Source organism: Lepidochelys kempii, chromosome 12 (genome assembly GCF_965140265.1).
Source record: "Lepidochelys kempii isolate rLepKem1 chromosome 12, rLepKem1.hap2, whole genome shotgun sequence".
Classification (NCBI taxonomy): Eukaryota; Metazoa; Chordata; order Testudines; family Cheloniidae; genus Lepidochelys; species Lepidochelys kempii.
Window position 1 is genome coordinate 32593761 of NC_133267.1, and position 9182 is coordinate 32602942.

Consider the following 9182-nt stretch of genomic DNA (forward strand, 5'->3'; position numbering starts at 1 on the left):
CTTTTTGTGGTGCTAACGAAGCCAATTCAATCATGATGGATGTGGCCCATTCCCAGCAGCTGACAAAAAGGTGTGAGTATCAACAGAGGGAAAATTATTTTTTGTAGTGACCCATCCACTCCCAGTCTTTATTCAGGCCTAATTTGATGGTGTCCAGTTTGCAAATTAATTCCAGTTCTGCAGTTTCTCGCTGAAGTCTGTTTTTGAAGTTTTTTTGTTGAAGAATGGCCACTTTTAAGTCTGTTATTGAGTGTCCCGAGAGACTGAAGTGCTCTCCTACTGGTTTTTGAATGTTACAATTCTTGATGTCTGATTTGTGTCCATTTATTCTTATGCATAGAGACTGTCCAGTATGGCTAATGTACATGGCAGAAGGGCATTGCTGGCACATGATGGCATTTATCACATTGGTAGATGTGCAGGTGAATGAGCCCCTGATGGTGTGGCTGATGAGGTTAGGTGCTATGATGGTGTCCCTTGAATAGATATGTGGACAGAGTTGGCAACGGGGTTTGTTGCAGGTGGAGGGAATGGGCCACATCCACCCTAATTGAATTGGCCTTATTAGCACTGACCCCCAACTTGGTAAGGCCACTACCATCTTTTCATGTGCTATATATTTATACCTGCTTACTGTATTTTTCACTCCATGCATCTGATGAAGTGGGTTAAAGCCCACAAAAGCTTATGCCCAAATAAATTTGTTAGACTCTAAGGTGCCTCAAGGACTCCTCGTTGTTGTTTTTCTAATTCAAAGACTGTCCTGCAACTCCCCTTCCCAGCCACTCAACTAGCTCAGCAGGGCACAGAAGAACTAAGGTATTTTAAGGTCAAATCATGCACTATAAAGTTTGTCATGAGGCGCAGAGCTGAATGTGTGCATTGTTTACTTGGTTCAATACTGTATATTTTAATTACATTTCTCTGAAAGGGCCTTAATCCTCCCATACCCTGTTGATCTGGCTGGCCTTGAGGAAGCTGGACTTGATTTAAGTCCGTGGAACAGATGCTGTTTCTGAGAGCACAGGTTTCAGAGAGGAGGCCCAGATACAGAAGGCTGTGCTTTATTACATGAGTCTGACTCAGTGATATGGGAATATGCAGTTCCTCCAAATGATACACAGTGCCATATTTGTGAGATATGGATCTATCCTTTCATATCTTTTGATCCTTTCTCTGCAGCTGAGAATCTAGTTTCATGCAGATCCTGTTAGAAATGCCAGAATTAGAGATGCCACAGGAAGAACTGATGGGGCAGATCCAAAGTCCACTGCCGTCAAGGGAAGTCTTTTCTTTGGCTATAGTGGACCTTGGATCAGGCCTGTAAGAGCACAGTGGTGAGTAGAACTGCCTAAAGAATAAAGCAGGTTCTCCAGATGAATCCCCAGCTAACAGTTTCTGCAGCTGCGTGATTTTTTTTTAAATCTATTGTTGCCACGAGTAACCCGTCAAACGCCTATAAGTGAAAGAGATTAGAGAAGTTTGCTGACTTTGTGCATTTCACTGTCTCGTGAACAGTCAGTTACTTTTCTGGTATTTGTGTGGGTCTTTCACACAGTAACAGAGGAGAGAAAAACATTTAAAGACAGCAAAATATCTCTGTAAAGTAACCAAAATCAGCAGGGATTTTTTTCAGGGGCAGATGCAGTACCTGAAACTCCTTTAAACTAATTTTTGGAAACTGACTAGATTTCAAGTGGAAAGTGCCCCTTGAATTTAATGCTTTGTAAAAAACATGATTTTTTACATTTTTCTTACCATATAAACTCATCTTCATTTAAGATAGTTTCCTCAAGATAGAAGTTAGTATTGAGGCTTCATTGAACCGAGATACAATAGTTTGTTGTTCTCCTGGACTGTATGAAATGGGGATACATAGGGGTAACAAAAGTAGTTCAAATAGCCATGTGCTTCTGATATATACAAAAGATCATGTTGGTGCATATGAGTGCTTGATCTGCATTTGTATATTTTGATGTGGAGACATAAAAATGCTTAATTAAATCTCTCCCTCATTGTCCCAGGTAGGTTGTTGGATGTGCAGTTGATCACCACTAGATGTTGAAAGCACTGTACAGCACTCTGGTTTCAGCAGGAAAGTATTAGCCGTAATGGAGCATTTCAGATGTCTGGATTTTTTGTATGCCTAAAGCCATTCACTCTGTTTTTTGTTTGCCTTTTGCAAAGCACTGAGGCATTCTGACAAACTCTCTAAAAAATGTAAAAGAAAGGGCAGAACATGTTAATCCTTGTTGTGTAATGTATCTGCTGTCTCAGACCAGCCAGTCCTATAGCATGTGTTCTGTCCCAATGACTTGCTAATTTAAAGCACATTAATCCAAATGAAATGGACTTTGCAAAGTGATTGTGTCTTGTAGCTTTAACTATAACAGTGACAAAGCTTTCCCATATTTTCAAACCGTCACTCCAAGATGCCATATAATAACTACTTCATTTGTGAACTCCCTTGCTCCTATTGGAATAAGTCCATCATCTTTCTGAGAATTGTGTCTAGGGGTCCTCCTAGGAGTCTTAACCTGTCCTATAGCTCATACAAGATGGTGGCCATCAAGTGAAGTCTTCTGGGGGAAATCACTGTGCTGTCTGAAACATCAGAAAAGACCTTGGTACAAACCACAATGAAATAAGACCTGATTGTCAAAAGCACCCTGCAAAACGTTTCCCCTTTTTTACCTTTGCAGGTGGTAATTGTTGAATTGAAAGACAACTGCTAGACTGTTTGGAAGTGTGATGTGGTGTTTACACCACACTGGCCCAAAAAAGGTTAACTGGAGGTGAGGTCTCAATTAAGGTACCTGGTTTCACCTGAAGGATTGATTAGCCCCAATTACTGATGAATCTCAGCTGGGAGAGGAGCTGGGGTTACTATAAAGAAAGGAAGTGTGGCTCACAAAGGAGTTTTACAGTCTCTCTCTGGGATCAGAGGTAGAAAGTACCTTGGAGGTGCTCTACTGAGGGCTAAAAGAGGGATGCAAAGTCAAGCCTGAGGAGGGCAGAATGGGGGTTATGTTAATACTCTTATTCTGGGATTTATTGAGGGATTTGAGAGGAGAGCCCTGTGAATCCAAGCCCCTGCAGGAAGGGTAAGTTTGAAGAAGCTGTGGGAGAGCCCTGTTCGCAGGCTTGATTGGAAGAAGTCTAGGAAGGTAGCAGCAAGGTGCTGGAGGGATTGAACCTTGACTGTCTGTCTTAAGGTCCCTGACTGGATTCCAGTGTTCAGGGTGAACCTGCGCTCTTCTGTCTGCCATGGGTGAGGTGGCATAAGCCCTTGGGAAGGGATGACAGGAAGCCCTGAGGAAGGGGCATATGACCCACTGGGCCTAGATCAAGGGCTGTGGGCTGGATGGAGAGACTGGACACTTATCTGTTGGACTTCTTGTTATTCTGAAAGGGGTGCAACTAAATGCTGACCTGGATGAGTTATTGGAAGAGGGACCATGGCAGGGCTGGTGTGGCTGTTGGGTGCTACATGTAGAATGAGCCTGCTCTGCTGTACCCAGCCAAGAGAGAGTGTACCAGCAGTGGGAGAAGTCTTTGACATTCTCTAGAGATCAGAAGCTATGACCAAGACTCTCAAAAGTGAGTTTGGGTGCCAAGCTTGTGATGTTTTAAAGGGCCCTTTCTTTCAGAGGGCTTCTGTGCTTTCTGAAAATCAGGCCCCTTTCAGGTGTCTTAAATTCAGTTGCCAAAAACTGAGGCACCCAGAATCACTTGTTGTGTTTGAAAATCTTGGCCTTTTCCCCTAAATGATGGTGGTTGTTAATCTGGCCCGTATTTGGCTAGTCTTAATTTCTACAACTCAGACTCAACTCTCCTGGCAATGGCTTTATATGTTGTCAATAGGCCAGGTCAGGTGACGTGAGAATAGAATCTCTGATGTGCAGCAGCCGTAGCAAATCCCTGCCGATGCCATCCCTTTGAAACTTGTCACAGTCCAGGATTTGTGACATCACCGGGAAAACCAGGTAGAAGGATGAGTCCAGTTCAGCAGCAGAAAAATGCTGGACTAGTCAGCACAAAGTTTTTGAGGGATACTGTGTTAAAATGTTGACAGCAAAATGTTGACAGCAAATTGCTGTCCTGAAATGTCTGGGTATATCTACACTACTTCTGGGAGGGAGCCATCCTCCCTGAGTAGACAGACTCACACTAGCGGGACTCAAACTAGTGTGCTAAAATTAATGGGGTGGATGTTATGTTGTGTTTTGAAGGCCACCCAGCCCCCTAGTCTTGAGGTCCCAAGCTACAGCCTGAGCTGCAATGTCCACACTGCTATTTTTAGTATGCTAGCTTGAGTCTGCATGAGTCTGTCTATCTGGACAGGGGCTGCATGACTCTTCCGGGCCCCAAAGGGGTTCTACGTAGTCACCACACCTTTGCCCCAATTTTCGTAATGAAGGGACACAACACTGGCCTAGACAGGCTCCAGGAGCAGCTAGGCCTCAGGAGAGTTTCCAGGGAGCTGAGATGAGACAAGGGGATCCCTCTGGAGCCCAGGTAGCTGTGTTTTATGCCTAATGAGGCCTATCTATGGAGGGCAACGTCCTAGGCAAAGAAAGCCGCTTCCCATTTCTTCAAGAGTGTGGGGAATATCAGTGTGTAGATCCTGGAAAACCGGCTTAGGTGCAGGGTGGCATTTTATTTTTCTGTGTATGTTGGCTTATCTGAGAAGCCATCCCAGAGGCAGAGATGGGGCATTTCAGGAAAGTAAATGATGGTTTTCTAAGAAGGAATGATTTTCTTGGGCTTCAAATAAGCCCCAGCTGACCTTTGATGCAGGGGCTGGAACTGGGGCCTGACCACAGGCTGATGCAATAAACACGTAGAAACAAAAAACTAATACATGGGAGACTGCAAAGGTAATGTGGTTTAGTGGTTAGAGTATTGACTGGGGATCAGCACTTTTGAGTTCTGTTCCCCACTTTGCCCTTGATTTTCTATGTGAGATTTTGCTTGAGTCAGGCCTTGGTTTCCAGAAACCGTCAATCATTATAGACAGACCAGAGGTGCCCGCTCTCACAATTTTATCACAAGTTTTGTTTTATTTGGTGTTTTACTTAAATCCCCAGTTCCTAGAGTCGGGGCATTTTGAGAACATCACAATTTACTTTTCATTCTCTCCCCCCCCCACCCCCCCCGCCGCCCTGGCCAAAAAAAAAGTTTCTAGCCCTCGTGGTTCTGGAGCACAGCTTGAACATATGACACACACAAATAACCCAACATTTAGTTTTAAAATCTCATTATACTTAAGCCAACCTCTTGATACTTTGTGGCTTGACTCCTTATTTTTGCATGCTTGGGGCTGGTTAATGCATGTTGGTTTTTGGAACCTCAGCTTGACATTGAGCCTGATAATTCAGAGGTACTGAGCATCCACAACTCCTATTTACTTCAGTGGGTGCTCGGCCCCATGAAAATCGGGCCCTAGGGTCTCAAGTTGAGCAACCACAACTGGAAGTCACAGTTTGAAAATGTAAGCCTTACTCCTCTTCAGAATAGATGTGCTGCCCTCGAGCCACAGCACAGGGTTACGTTCAAACAACTGCAGAGCTCCGTTCTATTACAAAACTTTCCTGTAAGGAAAGCTTGACTCATCCAAGCATTTACAGTTCTCTAAGGTTCATATTTTTGAACTTTGGTCTCCTAGTTGTGCTGAAAACAGTTCCAAAGTCTTACAGGGGAGTTGATCTCTGTGCTACATGGACCAAGAGGAGCGGAAATATGCTTCCATTAACCCAGGATGGGTTGGTTTGCCCCCAGTGTGGGTTAGAGCAGCCATGATGTTCTACTATGGGTAGGGCCCTACCAAATTCATGGTTCATTTTGGTTAATTTCACAGTCATAGGATTTTAAAAATTGTAAATTTCATGATTTCAGCTTTTTAAATCTGAAATTTCACGGTATTTTAGGGGTCCTGACCTTCTGTAGGGCTCCTGACCCAAAAGGAGGAGTTGGGGGTCACAAAGCTGTTGTAGGGGGGGTTGCGGTACTGCTACTCTTACTTCTGCGCTGATGCTGGCAGTGGTGCTGCCTTCAGAGCTGGGCGCCCGGCCCACAACCACCGCTCTCTGGCTACCCAGCTCTGAAGGCAGCACAGAATCAAGGGTGGCAATACTGTGACCCCCTTAAAATAACCTTGCGACCCCCTCCTCCCCGCAACTCCCTTTTGGTCAGAACCTCCAGTCTGAGAAATGTTGGTTTCACCCTGCCTTGTGAAATCTGTATAGCATAGGGTAAAAGCACACAAGACCAGATTTCACAGGGGGGAGACCAAATTTCACAGTCCGTGATGCATGTTTCATTGCCATGAATTTGGTAGGGCCCTAACTATGGATTATTGCAGCACTGGAGAATGGTTGGGTTGTAAGCAATTGCCTGATGTGGCTTGGAATGCATTCTACACTAAGGCCTATGTAGGTGAAAAGGGGCTGTAGAGAAGAGATTAGTGTCCATGTTATCTTAGCTACATCACCACGGAGGCAGAAAGAATTAAATAAAGTTCAGTGCTAACCTGAAAGAGGTGTCCTCTTTGTTCCCATGACCCAGTATGGGACTAAGTCTATTCAAGAATAGCTTTGTGTTTTAATTATTTGTGTTATTGTAGCATCTGTGAGTCCCAGTCATGGACCAGGACCACAAGGTGCTAGGGGCTGTACAAACACAGAACAAAAACAGTCCCATTAAAATAAATTGAATTGGATTCGAGGCCCTGCTATATCCACTTTACTCTGCTTCAGTGTCGTGAAGGGGCTGCAGCAATCCTCTGGGGAACACCTCCAGTGGAGCAGGGGCAACATAGACATGCTGCCCTTAGGCACAGGCTGGGAGTGAGATCGGAATACGTTGAAAGCAAGAGGGGGCTACAGAACAGCTCACAGGGAACCAGGTAAGGCTGCCCTAAATGAGAGTAATATCTAGGGCTGCTTTAATTTGTGCAAAGGCCATGCAGCCCAGAGAGCAGCCTAATATTAGGAAGTAGCAACACCATTTTGCAGCCACCTTCCCTCCACCTGCTCCTTTGCTTCTCTGCACCTCCTGAGAGGCACAGCACAGAATCTGACTGGGTCCCTGGCTGACAGTTGTGGGGTTATTTTGTTTTTTTTAAACAAGTCAAAAGCTGTAGGCCCCTTTGCCATAAATGAAAATTATGTATTTGGTGGAAAAAGTTCAAACAGCAAATCTATTTGCTCATGGACAATTTGCAGACTGAAAGAGGTGCAATGCATTCGATACATCATTTGTTGGGAATTATTCACCCATCTCTACAAGTGAGTGATAAACCATCACAGACAGGTGAATAAAACAGGCCTGTGTGGGGTGAGCATAAATGTGAGTGCCAAATGAGAGACTAGATGCAGGAGAGAATATCTTTTATTGGACCAGCTGCTATTGGTGAGAGAGACAAGTGTTGCAGTTTCACAGAGCTGCTCTTCACAGATAAAGGATAAAAGATATTACCTCACCCACCTTGTGGCTACAACACTGCATAGTGCTAAATGAGTGCTCTTGTAACAAGGGGCAGTTTGGAGAATACGGCCTGGTTGCTCTCTGGGGCAGACTGGCCTCCTGGTCTTCCATTCAGCCCTTGGCATATTGTTAGAGGAAATTTAAAAATTGTCTCGGGTCTAGTAATACAAGTTTCTTCAACTACAGTCTTCTACTCCCTCCCCAGCTGAGACTCCTGCATCTCTTGCCCCTTCCTACACTTGATTGCTGCCAAGGTCACTGGGAGAAACCTGTGCAAAGAGTGTCTCATGATCATGCTGGTCAGATGTCCCCTGCACTGAGCATCTGGGTTAGTCTTGAACTCAGATAGCATGTGGAAGGGCTGTATGACATACCTGCTGATATGTCCTGACAGCTCCCTAATGGTACAGTTGGATGGTATCTTAATTAGAGACCTGGGCTGCGATTTTATCATTCTAAACCTCCTTGGGTAAAGCATTAACTATCTTTTCAGTGTTGGACAAGAATAGTTGGACACAAAGTTGTCCATAGCATGGACAGAACTGCAAAAAAGTTGGGTTGATTCAGAACGTCCAGCCATTGCAACTCCTAGTTCTCACAAGTGTAAGTGAGAGCAGAACCAGACCTGTTGTTTCTGATGTTTAAACTGGTGCTTAGTTTTTCTTCTGCTTATTGAGCTGCTGCTGAGCTTAGAGGAGAAAAGCAACTGACATGAGGCCAGGAAGTCAGTTGCTACAGGAGAAAAGGATTACAACAGGTGGGATTCATTAATAATAATATAATAAAGCTCTTCTACAGTATGTTTCATCAGTAGATAGCAACTTTGCAAAGTAGATAAATATCATTATTTTCATTATACAGATGGGGAAACTGAGGCACAGAGCCCAAAGTCATACAACAGACCCATGACCAAGAACAGAGGAGAACCCAAACCTCCTGAGTCCTAGTCCACTGTTCTAGCCACTTGGCCACACTGGGTTAGGCAGCAGGGTTCCTGAAAACAGCTGCAGATTAGTCTGACTGAAAAACTAAAAATGCACAGAAGGAAAAAAACACTTTAGGCTTTTAAAATTCACCAAACAACGTAAACCAGAAGATAATAGGAAATATAGTGGAATCCCATTGATCTCTCCTACTGTAGATCCCTTTATACCTCCACCATCCACAATCTCACTCAACATAGCCTAACTCCAGCCTCCGTGAGATTTAGATATATTCTCCATGCTCATACAGACAGAAACATCTCGGTAAATTCTAGAACATGCTGGTTGAACATTAGAACACGTAAATGGCCTGACGTTGTTGGAGGTTGTCGTTACGATTACGTGGCTGAGTGTGATGGTGAGTAAGTGAAAGTGTGGATCGTACTTGGTTACACACTGGAATGGAGGAGGAGGAGGCTGTTGTGGAATCAGCAGTCATTGAATGTTAGGGTGTTTTGATGACTGAAGGAGTTGAGGTTGGTGTGGATATTAATGTTGGCTCAATTGGTAATTCCCTTGATAGGAAACCACTTGAGCATCCTTAACTCTCAGTATGTCTATGCTGCAAATAACTTGAGTTACAATAGCAGTGAAAACACCGCTACCTGGCCTTTAACTCAGGTTAGCAGTGTGAGTTCAACCCCAACTCCCTGTAAGAGTTAGCTTGAGCTGCTAATCTGAGTTAAAAGCAGAGGTGCTGTATCTTCACTG